We start from the raw sequence: 14,970 nt of genomic DNA, 5'->3' as shown, positions 1-14,970 counted from the left end.
CACACACACACACACACACACACACACACACACACAGAGCTCATTAAAAGGCGTAGGCAGTCCATTTCCTGTGGAGGGAGATGATAGCATATTTCTCCAAAGACAACAGTCCATATATGGGCAACCGCAGAGGAGCACTTCCTCTACTGTTCCACATACATCAGCAGTTAACAAAGCACCAGGGGACAGAAGGAGGAAACTACAGAGAGAGTCAACCAGAACCAGAACCAGAACATATTAGACTTATAAATTGTCTAATTTCTTTATGAATGGTTCTGTGACCAAAATGTTCCGTAGTTTTAATGTAATCAGAGTCTGATGGGTAATAAGAGGCATGTCTGCATCATGACTGCTGGCCCACAGGGGGCGCTGTGAGCGACAGCACAGACCAGTTTCATAACGGAGCTTCAAATGAAAAATGCTTTCAGTGTAATGAGAAAATCATGTGGCGTGTTTGGGCCGGTCCCCTCCGTCCATCATGACCCGACCAACATCAGAAGAACATCCATCAAACCGCGACAGCAGGACGCAGTCAGAGTCCTCCCACCGGCCTGCACACCATGCTTTTATCCATATCCATAGAAACATATACATGATACACATCAGGGTTCAGATTTTAACATGTACATTTATTTAATTAACGGAATAAATCACTGTTTTTCACATTTATTTGCGTGTTTCTGTTATGCCGGTTTAGATTTCCCTCCTGATAAATACTCGTTACTTTCCTGGAACATTTCAGTTTTACTAACTTAACGGTTACGTTTGAAGGAAACGCGTCACTTTTGGTCATAGTTACAAGGAACTTCCAAACTTTCAGAGTTTTTCTCAGTCCTGGATCTTCCAGGTTAACTTCAGAACAAACCAACATAATTTGAAAATAATCTGGATTTATGCTGGATTTTCTCATGTGACGTCTGCGGCAGTCACGCCTGGGTGGGTTTACCCTCAGGTCTGTAGCGGTTAGCAGAATGTGGGACACAAATGAACAGAATGAAAAAGTAACAGGAGACAAATAACAAAACTGCAAAGAAACAAAACAATGTTTTTATGTTATATGTTTAAATTTTTGCTTCAAAGAAATGATGCAAAATGTGAGAAGGAGTCCAGAAGTTGGCAGGATGTTCTGCTAAAACACAAACTAAAGGAAGTGTTGGGAACTTTGCTGTTTTTTTCTCAGTTTTCTGTCACTTCTGGTTTGTGGGGATGTTTCTAAGAACAGCAACTCTCTGCATCTGTGGCTTCATCTCATTCAGGAGGAGCAGTGAGACGACGTGGGGATGGCCTCTGGACTCAGGGATACAAATACGATTAGGCTTCGACCCAAAGTTCACAATTTAACAAATTCCAATGAAGAATGTGAAAAGAGGAGCACAGCAGCCGTTCTGGTGCAGAGACGTTTACGCTGCAGAGAAAAAGAAGTGAGGGATTTCACAGAGCAGCAGAATCACAGATATTAGCTAAACAACCTCCAGAAACTGAATCTGATAACCTGGAGAAAAAGAAAATGAGAATAAAACTCTTAATGTTGAGTGAGGCGGTAGAAGAAAGGAGGGAATGGACCAGAGGATGAAGGAGGTCCGATCCGCTCAGCAGGAGGAATCAGAGAAATGTTCACATCAGAGGCTGGAAAAGCCACAAGCAGCTCCAGGCGAAGTGGAGGAGCATCTGCAACTGTCTGACTGAGCAGAGGGAGGAAAACAAGCGAGTCTTGGTGAAACACAAACGGCTCCAAAGCGTTAATGAAGCAGCTGAATATGCTAACATACCCAACAATCAGATCACTGGTTTGTGCAGCTTGTTGTGCAAAACAACCATCGGCGTTGCACATGGATTGCATCATCATATACATTATTAAAACATTAAAGCTGTTTATATGAGACATAAATAACATCCCAGCCGTAGTTTAACTGTGGGAGTGGAGGAAGACGATCCTGATGCCAAACTGGATAATTCAGGCAGAACCTCAGAGAAAAGCTTCATGAACACATGAAACGTCCCTGATGACCAGCTGGAGGATTAACACTTACAGTGATCATCCAGTAGGTTTTAATAAATCAAAGAAACATTACACTTTCGATTGTAATATTAACCTTTGGAGTGTCCTAGTCAAAGTCCCAGCTCTAATCTTGTAGAGAATCTGAACAGATCAGGGTGATGGCAAAGAGTCCTTCCAATCTCAAAACCTTCATCTCAACGAAAAAAGATTATTTCTAAAAGTATCAGAGTTAATTTGCATGAAGTACAGATTATTTTATCACCACTTTTTGTTTAAATATCGATAAAAACAGGGAAATTAATATGATCTTCACTCGTCTGACTGAATGTTTTATCAAACTTCATCAAATAATCTAAAACCTCAGTTCAGGAGTTTGAATCATTTCACATTAGACTGAATAAATTGTGCTTCATCTGTGAAAAGTGATAAATAAATATTGCAGGTTGTTTTTCTCTAACTTCTGGATCCGTTTTGAAACTTAAAGATCCTGAAAATAACAGAAAACGTTTCTAGAAATTACGAATCTTTTCCTGTTAAATTTGACATTTTTCATGTTTCTTTTCAGCTACTTTCACTTAAAACATTTACTTTGTTTTTCTGTTAGTTACAGTTTTTAAACTTGATATTTTCAGTCTTTTTCTAATGTGAGTCACTTTTTGACTTTTATTTGAGTTTCATAAATTCCCTGCATTCACTCCTCAGACTAAAATTAATGCACGATGGAACATAAACCAACTTTTTTACTTTAAGTTGTGAAACTTCAAGGTTTCATGCTGCCTGTCCTTTCCGGACCTTAAAGTTCTGTAAAGTTACACATCATTTATTCTCGTATTTTCCCAGAACTTGATGGTTTTTTCCAGACCAAGTTACATTTAGAGCTGCGGTGTGAGGTAACCAGTCCACCATTAGTGAGCCGCATGTCAGCAGGGATATAGATATAGATTATTTCACATCAACAGATGGAAACAAAGTGCTGGATGCAGTGGGGGGTTTATAAGAGTGAAGTCATAAATCAAAGACAGACAGAAGTGATGGAGCAGCTCAGTCACTGCTTGATTTAAAACATCTGAATTTATGTATTTAGATTAACAAATGTGAAGAGAAGAAGTAACATATTGTTAAGTAAATATAATGTACATCTGTAATCTGCAGCCACAGTTACACACATGAAGAAACGTTCATTTGCATCCAGAGCTGCTCCGTCTTGGTCCGTTTCCTGACATCCATCCTTTGTTTCCAGCCAAGCTGTGGGCAGAAAGTATAAAATAAACAAGTATGGCTGCGCTCACATCCTGTTTCACACACTCCATTTCCTCCTCCTGCCTACGGTGAGAAAGCAGCGCAGAGACGCAGCGGAGCACCAAGAACTCCTGTGAGTGTGTCAGAGATGATGAGTGTGTGGAACGTGATGATTCAGCGTTTAGACAGAAACAGGAAGAGAGTCAGAGGGAAGAAACACGACAACAGAAAACGCTTCTGCTGCCGACCTGAGGAGAAAAACAGAAAACGCTGTTTAGTTTCAGCTGGACCTGCTCAGCTCTCCAAACAGAATCCAGTCAGAAAACCGAACCAGAACCTGACAGCGACCCAAACATACCAGAAAATCCAGTCCCTGGTCCTAGTCAAATCCCAGATCTCGATGTCACTGAGAGGCTGTACAGTCATGGCCCAAAGTTTTGAGAATGACTCAAATGTTAATATTTACAAAGTCTACTGCTTCAGTTTTTATAATGGCACTTTGCATAAACTCCAGAATGTTATAAAGAGTGATCAGCTTAACAGCAATTAGTTGCAAAGTCAATATTTGCCTAGAAAATAAACTTTATCCCCCAAAACACATTTCAGCTTCATTGCAGCCTTAAAAGGACCAGCTAACATGGTTTCAGTGATTGATCCATTAACACAGCTGTGGGTGTTGATGAGGACAGAGCTGCAGATCCATCTGTCATGATTAAGTAAGAATGACACCACTGGACACTTTAAAGAGGCTGGTTATTGGCACCATTGTTTCTCTCTGTGAACCATGGTTACCTCTAAAGAAACATCATCATTGCACTGCACAACAACGGCCTAACAGGGAAGAGCAGCTGGAAAGATTCACCTCAGTCAACAATCTATGGCATCATCAAGAACTTCAAGGAGAGAGTTGGTGCCAAAAAGGTTCCATTGTTGCCAAAAAGGTTCCATTGTTGCCAAAAAGGCTCCATTGTTGCCAAAAAGGTTCCATTGTTGCCAAAAAGGCTCCATTGTTGCCAAAAAGGCTCCATTGTTGCCAAAAAGGTTCCATTGTTGCCAAAAAGGTTCCATTGTTGCCAAAAAGGCTCCATTGTTGCCAAAAAGGCTCCATTGTTGCCAAAAAGGTTCCATTGTTGCCAAAAAGGCTCCATTGTTGCCAAAAAGGCTCCATTGTTGCCAAAAAGGTTCCATTGTTGCCAAAAAGGCTCCATTGTTGCCAAAAAGGTTCCATTGTTGCCAAAAAGGCTCCATTGTTGCCAAAAAGGTTAACCTGAACACACACCACACACACACACACACACACACACACACACACACACACACACACACACACACACACACACACACACACCCCCACACACACACACACGTGCAAAGTAGCAAGATCACCACACGGAAAAGGACGAGGAGTGTGAAGGACGGCATTAGACAGGTGAGATTTGCTGAATAAGAATGAATTACTAGTTATAGACATGAGAAAGTTGATTGAAAATAAAATTATCCACCTTCATCTATCAGCCCCATCAGAGCTTCTAGTCTTTCAACACATTCATTTATCTCTCCTTCCTTCTCTCCTTCCAGGATACTGCTCTCCATCCATCACCTCAGCAGGTCACACAGACACTTGACTTTGACTCAGCAGCTGCACAAAACCTCACAGACATCAGGGTGAGCGAAATTCAGTACTTAATTATTACAGTTATGTACGATAAGCACAAATCGCACCTGATATCGATACAATACTCACTAATATTATCATCATCCCAACATTTACTGGCCTCATTGTCATTGTAATATTTATTAATACTATCACATCGTGATATTTTGCAATATCACAATATTTAAAGGTCAAAGGTTACCACACACACCAGAGAAAGTGTGTGTTCAGTCACACCTGAATGTGACTCAGGAGTCAGTTTGGGTCAGTAGCTTAGCTTTTGTGGTTGGAGTTGAATTCTGCAGTGACTGTGTGACGTGAGGAAGGTTTGTGTTCTGATCGACTCGGCGCTCTGCAGAGGAAACACCAACACTAACGCTGCTTCACGTCTGTCAGCTGAGCTTCTCCTTAAGATTCATTTAAAGGATATTTTTACGACAGATTTCTTTGTTTACTTGCTTGCTTTGGAGCAAACGACCAAAAGTGAAATACGCCTGAAAAACATTGCGCAGAAGTTTTGTGTCCCTCTGCAGACGCTCAGCTGCAGTTTCTGTCCTCTGAGTTCAGCAGGCAGCGCCGGCTGGCAGCCGCAGATTAGGATCCAGCTGAAGGCAGGAAAAGGGAAAGTGGGCGAGATAAACTGAGCTGGAGAGAGAGAGGTCACAAAGAGAGGATCAGAGGCTCTGAAATCCCTGATCACATAAAGACCTAAAATCAGATCTACGACTGAAAACCAATCGGTCTGAATAAACTTTATCACTCCTGCCAACAAATGTCTTCAGATTTCCAGCAGCAGATTGTTGGTGAATATAAAACTGCTTCATGCTAATGAACTATGAGTCTGTCCACTCTCATTCACTTTGTTTAAATATCAATATTTTTAAGAAAACATGAGGTTACTAAAGAGCTGATCAGAAATACAAAGGCAGCCAAGCAACTGCAAATATCTTATATACCTTAAAATGCGTTAAAACGCATCATGGAAACCATCTTCTCTCAGGAGTTAACCTTATTTCCTTATTTCCACTGTTGGGGTTTCAGCCAATCAGAGCCAAGGGAACTAAATGGTGCTCCTGGATTGGCTGCTTTACGATGCGGCCAATCCATCGCCAGCATGTCAGGGGTCAAAATATTTCAGCTTCCCAAACTGAATTTCCTTAAGAATACTTTAGATATGCGGGAGTTTCCAAGATACCGATATGAGGCTGTATGAATAATTATGAACCTGCGTGAGTTGGGTAAGAGGCACATTAAACTCATATTTATGTAATTGTTCAATTATCATTCCAGCTTTAAACAGAACAACTCAAATAAACCTTAAAGTTTCTAAATTTTCTGTGTGATGAAGCAGCAGTTAGCATGCTGTGGTTAGCTTAGCTAACAGATACCGTGGTTAGCTTATCTAGCAGAGACCGTGGTTAGCTTAGCTAGCAGATACTGTGGTTAGCTTAGCTAGCAGAGACAGCAGTTAGCTTAGCTAGCAGAGACCGTGGTTAGCTTAGCTAGCAGAGACAGCAGTTAGCTTAGCTAGCAGATACCGTGGTTAGCTTAGCTAGCAGAGACAGTGGTTAGCTTAGCTAGCAGAGACCGTGGTTAGCTTAGCTAGCAGAGACAGCAGTTAGCTTAGCTAGCAGAGACCGTGGTTAGCTTAGCTAGCAGAGACCATGGTTAGCTTAGCTAACAGATACCGTGGTTAGCTTAGCTAGCAGAGACCGTGGTTAGCTTAGCTAGCAGATACTGTGGTTAGCTTAGCTAGCAGAGACAGCAGTTAGCTTAGCTAGCAGAGACCGTGGTTAGCTTAGCTAGCAGAGACCATGGTTAGCTTAGCTAGCAGAGACAGCAGTTAGCTTAGCTAGCAGAGACCGTGGTTAGCTTAGCTAGCAGATACCGTGGTTAGCTTAGCTAGCAGAGACCGTGGTTAGCTTAGCTAGCAGAGACCGTGGTTAGCTTAGCTAGCAGAGACAGCGGTTAGCTTAGCTAGCAGAGACAGCGGTTAGCTTAGCTAGCAGAGACCGTGGTTAGCTTAGCTAGCAGAGACAGCGGTTAGCTTAGCTAGCAGAGACCGTGGTTAGCTTAGCTAGCAGAGACAGCAGTTAGCTTAGCTAGCAGAGACCGTGGTTAGCTTAGCTAGCAGAGACCGTGGTTAGCTTAGCTAGCAGAGACCGGTGTTCAGTTTGGCTCTGCATCATCTGCTCCATGCAGAAAAGCTGCAGCCTTGTAATTCCTCTGTCTTCTCCAGCTGAGGTTTCCAGTCAGGATAAATCATCATTTATTAATAACCTCTCCAGACGCAGACGGACAGTGAGTTCCGGGTTTCTGTCCAATTAATGTTGAAGGAATTTGAAGAATCTGATGTTTTACCTTCAGAGACGTAGAAGCATTCTGCACATGTTACAGGATTCACATGTGACAGCGGGGACTCAGCATGGTGGATCAGACCGCCGCTCCACAATCCTCACTGCAAAACAAACACAAAGTCATATTTAGTGTTTTTGCTTTATTAAAATCATCATTTTATCAGTGGGCGGCTGCAGCGGCGGAGAGCCGAGTTCTGCAGCATCGACTGAATACAGAAGAAACTAATTATCAGTGAACCGGCTGGTTTTAACTGAGACGATCCGCTTTGTGGACGATCCTCCCACACAGGAAACCTGCCTTCAGATGCTGCTGGTATCAGTGACCCAAACAACCCAGAGTATCGACCCACAGACGTCGCTCTTCCCTCATCCGCCTCAGCTCTTTACATTTTGACCCACTTTCTCCCTTTTCCCACATTTCATCATTTCTTTACCCGCACCCAGCCTCGGTTCTTCCCTCTGACTCGCTTTCCGCTCTCCTCCTTCAAAGGATAGAGGACACGGCTGAAACAAAGGCCGCTTCTATACCAGCTGAGCCAGCAGGACGGAGAGAGGGAGCGAGGGATCAAAACGAGGCAAGGAGGAAAAGAAAGAGGGCAAAGAGTGAGGTGGATGGAGGGCAGGGATCGGATGGAGCTGTGGAGGCCTGGAGTCAGAGAGCGAGGGATGAATCAGGAGCAGGATGGATGAGTTCGGCTGCAGAGGAGATTTCAGGGATTGCTCTCACGGTAATAGCGTGGCGGTTTCTGGTATCAGCCTGATTGAAATGCAAAGACTGAGTCCATTATGAAATATTTCCCAGAAAAACACTCACATTTCATCAGACAAAGACTTTCTGTAAATCTGTGTGGCGACTCGCCATCGCAGGTATGAACACGTCTTAACAGCCATTATCCTTCTGATCTCAGATTATGGAAAACAATATTTCTGCTGGCTGAAAATACAGATTTTCTTTCATTAAGAAAAATCTTTAGAAGGAATTAAAACCCAGATGTTTGCATAATGAAAGGACTCAGTCAGCAAACCTGTCAAACGTGATAGACTGGAGTTAATACGCACCGGCGCCCCCTGTCCTCAGCACAAGGACATGATACTCTGCTGCTAAGTCATGCAAATTACCAAGTGACTGATTTGGTGGATTAATCATTCTGCAGCCTCCTCTCAGTATTTATTATTCATAAACTTTTAAATGTTGTTCCATCCTGAAAATGTCCCTGGAAGAAAAACAACCGTGACAGAAAAACGTCCCCTGATCTGCAGCTGAGTTTGGTAAAAACATCCCAAAGCTGTGAATCAACACCAAAAATAAAAAACCTCTTTAGCGATTTGAACCCGGTCAGAACCAGATCCATCAGCTGCCATTTGAGCAGAGATGCCAGATGAGCGCGGAGGAGCCGCTGTGGGTCAGTTCATGGCCGTGAAGAGACTAATGAGCCGGCGCCTCGGGGTCAGGACTCCTTCACTCCGACTTCCTCTGAATCTGCATGAACGGCTGCCTCCTCAATGAGGCCTGGAGGAGGGAAGAGACCATCCCAGCATCATGGCCGCCATGACAGGGAACAGAGACGCTCTCTGTGTGTGTCAGAGGCAAACTTTGCATATTTTATGAAGAAAATCCGCAGCAGTTTAAAAAGTGACTCTGTCAAACACAGATGCCCTAAAACTTGAAATGTGTTTAAAGGAAACAGGATAAAAAAAGTCGTTTGGTCCCAGTGCGGCGATGACATCATATTTATGCTGCCTGGATGATGATGTCATCACGTTCACGTCAATGTGATAAACAAGTGAGAACTAGTTCACGTCGAAGCTGTGAATGTTTACCTAGTGAACTATGAACATGAACCTATTCATTCTAACCTGACTGAACTGGTTCATGTTGAACAAAAAAAATAACTGATGATTTCGCAGAGGCGCAACACGAACATGTCACACGATCTGCTGCTTTACCAGGTTGCTACGGCAACCAGACGTCAAATCATCCAGCAGTAAAACTTTCCTATGGAGGTTTAACTTGTGCTGAAGCAGCGCTGACCCGCCTGCGGGTCCAGCTGGGATCTCTTCCTGGTTCTGTGCCTCTGGTACGGTGGCTGACTGGGACAAAACGAGCAGCAAACACACCAATGAGGCAAACTGCAAAACGCAAAGGCAACAGAAAATTCAGCAAACAGAAGAAACGTGAAATAAATGATATTTTAGAACGAATCCATCTGCAGGAGACCGAAACACCCAAATGTGTAAAACGTTTGGTTTTACGATAAAATGTTTGTAATTAAGCAAAACAAAATATTGACATGTTAAAAATATATAATCTGTTGTTGTGAATTACCTTATGTGTGTGTGTGTGTGTGTGTGTGTGTCTCTGTGTGTGTGTGTGTGTGTGTGTGTGTGTGTGTGTGTGTCTCTGTGTGTGTGTCTCTGTGTGTGTGTGTGTGTGTCTCTGTGTGTGTCTGTGTGTGTCTGTGTGTGTCTCTGTGTGTGTGTGTGTGTCTCTGTGTGTGTGTGTGTGTGTGTGTGTGTGTGTGTGTGTGTGTGTGTGTGTGTGTGTGTGTGTGTGTGTGTGTGTCTCTGTGTGTGTGTGTGTGTGTGTGTGTGTGTGTGTGTGTGTGTGTGTGTGTGTGTGTGTGTGTGTGTGTGTGTGTGTCTGTGTGTGTGTGTGTGTGTGTCTCTGTGTGTGTGTGTGTGTGTGTGTGTGTTTATATGCAGTGCTTGGCTGAGCCCACAGTCTGAGCCCAACACCAGCCAGAGTCGCTGTTATCAGTATTTGAAGCAGGTCAGCAGCAGGAGAAAGAGCCGAGCATCTCTGCTTCACTTCCTGTTGTCCAAAATATTATGCTTTCATTTAAAACATCTCAAAAACTGTAGATGAGGTTGAAAATGCTCAAAAAGAGAACATTTCTTTTATACATGTGGCTTCAGGCCAGAATGAAAGGAAGGTGACTAATGTTGCACAAACTGCTGAGTTTCTGATCTGTGCTGCGATGCTTAATGTAGCAGAAACAGAAATACACTGTTTGTGACTTTAAGGTCTTAAAAAACGTTGAGCTGAATCAAATTGGTTCCCCTCGGATTATTACATAAATCTACTGGTCCAAACAAAAAGGAGGCAGTGAGATGGAGCATGGCAGGCCTTCCTACGATCAGCGTCTGTCTGAGGAAAATAAAGCAGAAATGTGAAGCTCCCCAGCTGCAACAGCAAACAAACTCATTAAACCATAATTAGGACATCTGCTGCATATGAAATGCCATCAGAGATGCAAATGGAAAACGGATGTGAAACATTGGGGTCATTCTCCATACAGCCTGCGACGCAGAGGGAGGCTGGAATACAAGCTAGACGGGAAAAATCATCCACACACCATGAGGACAGCAATCACATGGCTGACATGCTAACAGGTTAGCAGCAGCAGCAGGTCAGAGGTCATCAATCTGCGTTATTTTCTTTCTTTAATGTTTTATTAACTGATCACAGCTGCACTAAACCGACTCGTGTTGCTTCACATTTCTACTCTGCCACATTATCAGCTGCAGGAAGCTGATAATGTGGTTTTCGGGTTTCTGCTCCGATGCTAAACTGTTAGCTGCTGGTTTTGTTGAGGAATATAATTATGTTAATAGTTAAAAGTTGTGTTAATTCACATTAAGATATGTTTTACTGAAAAGGAATGTGTTATGTTGTGCTGGTTCAACACCAAATAAGATGTTGTACGAGACATCCAGGCAGGCAAGGGACTCAGCCAGAGTCTCTGTTTGGAAATATAAGAACTAACAATCTGACTAATGGTCCTCCTGAGGGAGCAGATTTAACTTCCACGAAGTCGGCCCAGAATTCTCGGAACTTCCAACACACACTCAATGTAAAACAGAGCCAGAAGCCAGATTCAGAACGTCATTGGTCAGATGTTTCCAATACACAACAGCAGACTGAAAGCGGTATAAATGCTCGAAACCAGAAGCAGGAGACAAGACATTTTGGATTCTGAGATGATGAAATGAGATGATGAAAATGTAATATGTGATTCCGCAGATGTGCATTAAATGTCTTCCTGGTTGTCAGTGAGCCGGAGAGAATGGAGTTTGGTGTATCGTCTCTTAATTCATGAGTTTAGCACCTTTGAATTCCTCCATAGTTTCTGCAAAGGAAAAACATTTAAAAGGAAAACCACAAAACTATTTAGTGTTTATTAATGTTCCCCATTTCTAAATAATAACTTTCTGCAGTAAAAGTGTTTGGGTTGCTGTTGCTTTCTAACCCTTCCCAAACCGGTTTGCAGCAACAGCTGGACATTTTGATGAAACAGGAAGTGTTCTGGTAGCACTTCCTGTTTATCAGTTTATGGAGTGAGTTTGTTCAGCAGCACCTGGCTGATGCTGCTTTCTGTGACTGTACGATACATCAGAGAAGAATAGCATCTGTTAGCATCTGCTAGCATCTGTTAGCATCTGCTAGCATCTGCTAGCAGCATCAAGTAAAAGCTGCTGAAAAGCCTGGAGGTCCTGTCAGAAAACAATCCTCCTGCTAAGAGCAGACGAGGACGTCTGTGAGTGATCAAAGTCGTTTCCGATTCCTCTGTCTCTTCCTGTCTGGATCACACGGTTCAGTGTGAAAGGTAAACACCAGATGACACCGCAGTGTGTGTATGTGTGTGTGTGTTTGGAGGGAGGAGCTCCTCCCAGATGGACCATCTTTCATCCCTCCATCTCTCTGTCATTCTCACCACCCATCCATACATCCATCCATCTCTGCCCACACAACACCCTCACTCTACCCATCATCCTCCACTGTATCTGCTTCTCTCCACCCCCACGTCTGCGCTGCTGCTGCAGGACACTTAAAGATGGATCAGATTGTTTCTCTGGTCAAGATTTAAAACCGACTGACAGGAAGACCTGAAGGACTCGTTACAGCCGGCTGCTCGACTTTACTGACGCTTTAAAGATACTGGAGATTAAATAATAATAATTCAGAGTCAGGTGCTATGATGGGGTTTGGTAGAAACACTCCTGTTTAAAATTACAAGCATTCTGTGTAGATTTATTTTGGCATGAGCTTCAGTTGATCAAATGTTTATCATCACTCCTGAAAACAGCCAAATCTTTGCATAAATGTGTCAAATTGTAAATTATAGGTGAACATTTGAAAGCTACATTTTTCAAATGTCTGAGATGTTCTGGACACAAACTGATGATCTGACAGGATGTTCATAAAGACACAGACTGACTCCTGAATAAGCAGCTGAGGCCAGATGAGCTTCTGTCCTCCACTGGAAACGTCTAAGCTCTGCTGCAGCGGTCGCTCCCATGCACTGCCTTACCAGAGGCACCAAACTCAGAAGGCTGTTAGCCTGAACCTCCAGCTGGGAGCGACGGACTCTCTGGTCCAGGCTAGTTAGCAACCGCTACTTCCTGTCTTCTGCAGCCATGACGACATTACGCTGTTTTTGCAACATTTTAATAATTTGCTCAAAACAACAAACATGGCCGACCAGTCAAACGTCACCTTCCTTCCTCCAGAGCTGCAGCTTCAGCACCGAGCCTCATGCTGACGTTTCTCCACCTGAGCTGGTTTCAGCAGGAGCAGGTAAAGAAACCAAATGATCCGGAAACACTTTCCTCTGACTGCCAGAGAAAACTAAATGATGAACAACGTTCCAAACATTTACATTTTCACTCAACTTAAAAATACAGTTATTTTTAATTCAGCAATTTATCATCACACATATAGACAACCTTTATAATACTGCAGTAATAACTGAGGTAAAGAGAAGCAGCTCGTTGTTTTATCATCAGCCTTTAAAAACAATCTCACCAAAACTGAGAAAATATGAACACAAATCCACATTTTACGTCTGGTGATTGTAAACAAACACTCTAAAAACAGCACGGTTAATTTAACGCGGATAAAACAAAAATAATATCATAACCATTCTGAGTATTTAATGCTCAGAACTAGAAAGAGAAGCAGAGAGTTCAGAGTTTGACCACAGAGGACAAAAACACAACATGTGGAGCATCAATGCTAAAGAAGTCCAGTCAGAATGAAGAATGTGGGAAAGTAAGTACACCCTGTGTTCCTTCAGAGAACTCAAGTGTCAGCCTGGTAAAATGCAGTGATTAATGCATCGATCAATGCATTGATAAGTGATCAAAGATCAGTTGGCTGCTGAGCAGCGTCCAGCTGCAACAGACCAGAAAAAGCGCCAAGAAAGTACCAGAAGCCCGAGAGCTCAGTCCAAGTCTCTGCAGGGCTGAAACGTTAAAGATGATGACAAAACAAGTGAAGGAAATCCTTATGGGTTTGGAGGAGAAAACTGCTGATCTGGACGTAAACATGAGATCTGTCCAGTCGGCGAAACGTTACGTCATCATGTTGGTTCTGCCTCTGCTGCTGGTCACATTCATGTTCCGTAGAAAGTTCTCCTGGTTCAGTTCTTCTGTTTGTGTCTCTGTTCTCTAGTCAAACCTCCAGCCTGTGGTGAGATGTGGCCGTTCGTACTGGTTCTGGTTCTGGTTCAGGTTCAGGTTCTGGTTCTGGTTCTGGTTCTGGTTCAGGTTCTGGTCCAGGTTCAGGTTCTGGTTCTGGTTCAGGTTCAGGTTCTGGTTCAGGTTCTGGTCCAGGTTCTGCTGAAGGTACTGGTTCTGCTGGAGGTTCCTTTCTGTTAAAGGGGAGTTTTCCCACCTCTGTCGCCCCCTGCTGGTCCAGGAGGACTGAATGCTGCGAGTCTCTGGCTCAACACTCTGCTGCGTTTCCTCTGGTAGAAAACTTATTAAACTAATTTAGATAATGAACTGAACTTAATGCACTGATAACCAGATCATCTGGATCATCTGGATCATCTGGATCCAGATGATCCAGATGATCCAGATGATCCAGATGATCCAGTTGATCCAGGTGATCATCTGGATCATCTGGAAGGAAAGCTCCTGGAAATGACATTTGTTCTGAACTGCTGTAAAGTGAATTAAATGGAAATGTGGTTCTCTGGTCCTCAGTTTCCATCAGAATGGTGGTGAATCATTGATTCGGTCATAAGCGATCTGACCTCTGACCTCTGAGCTCAGACTGCTGTAGCTCAGACTGGTGGTTCTGATGGAAAGGCGTCCGAAAACAAGCTGACTTCAGGTAAACGGACCAGTCTGGGTGTCCATGGTAACCGCGTCCACTGGAAACGCTGAGCAGCTCTGAACTGGCTCCAATGCTTCATCTGAAGGCCAGTCAGACTCTGCATCATCATCATCATCATCATCATCTGATTTACAAATCCATTGTTAATATTTTTCCCTTTTATGTTTAAAACAGCAAACAGGCTCCGTGTCAAAGGTCATCTGCGGTGCAGCTGCGTCGCTAAGGTGATGGAGGTTCCATGGAAGCAGGAGCTGCTGGTTCCAGTCAGGGGGAAGTTTATGTGTTTGATTTGGACGAGAAACATGTAGATTTCACGCAGCAGGTGGTCCAGGCATGTGTAAGTGTAATCCACCCAGAATTATACTGTTATCTGTTCCAGGTAGTTAAACCCACTGAGCTGCGCTGCAGACATGCATGCTGCCAGAGCAGATGGTTTCCTCCTGAGCAGAGAGGAAACGCTCAGGCGGTTCTGCTGGGAGGAGCCTGGCGGTCTGAGGAAATAACCGCCTCCAAATAACGCTTCTCATATCAGTATCTGCTGCTCACATGACTGCAGGACGTCCACAAAGAGTGGATCAGATTTCCACCTGGATGAAAC

General features: G+C 43.4%; 1 protein-coding gene across 1 annotated transcript in view; it reads right to left on the bottom strand.

The window, feature by feature from the left end:
• The window catches only part of lrfn5a (leucine rich repeat and fibronectin type III domain containing 5a), an 82,892-nt gene that overhangs the window by 30,636 nt on the left and 37,286 nt on the right, over nucleotides 1–14,970 (bottom strand). Inside the window, exon 2 of the mRNA XM_081603214.1 lies at nucleotides 7,254–7,350. The gene's annotated coding sequence lies outside the window, so the exon portion shown is untranslated. The remainder of the gene's footprint in view (nucleotides 1–7,253; nucleotides 7,351–14,970) is intronic.

Source organism: Poecilia reticulata, chromosome 22 (genome assembly GCF_904066995.2).
Source record: "Poecilia reticulata chromosome 22, P_reticulata-male-v2, whole genome shotgun sequence".
Classification (NCBI taxonomy): Eukaryota; Metazoa; Chordata; class Actinopteri; order Cyprinodontiformes; family Poeciliidae; genus Poecilia; species Poecilia reticulata.
This window is presented reverse-complemented; position numbering and strand designations above follow the sequence as displayed.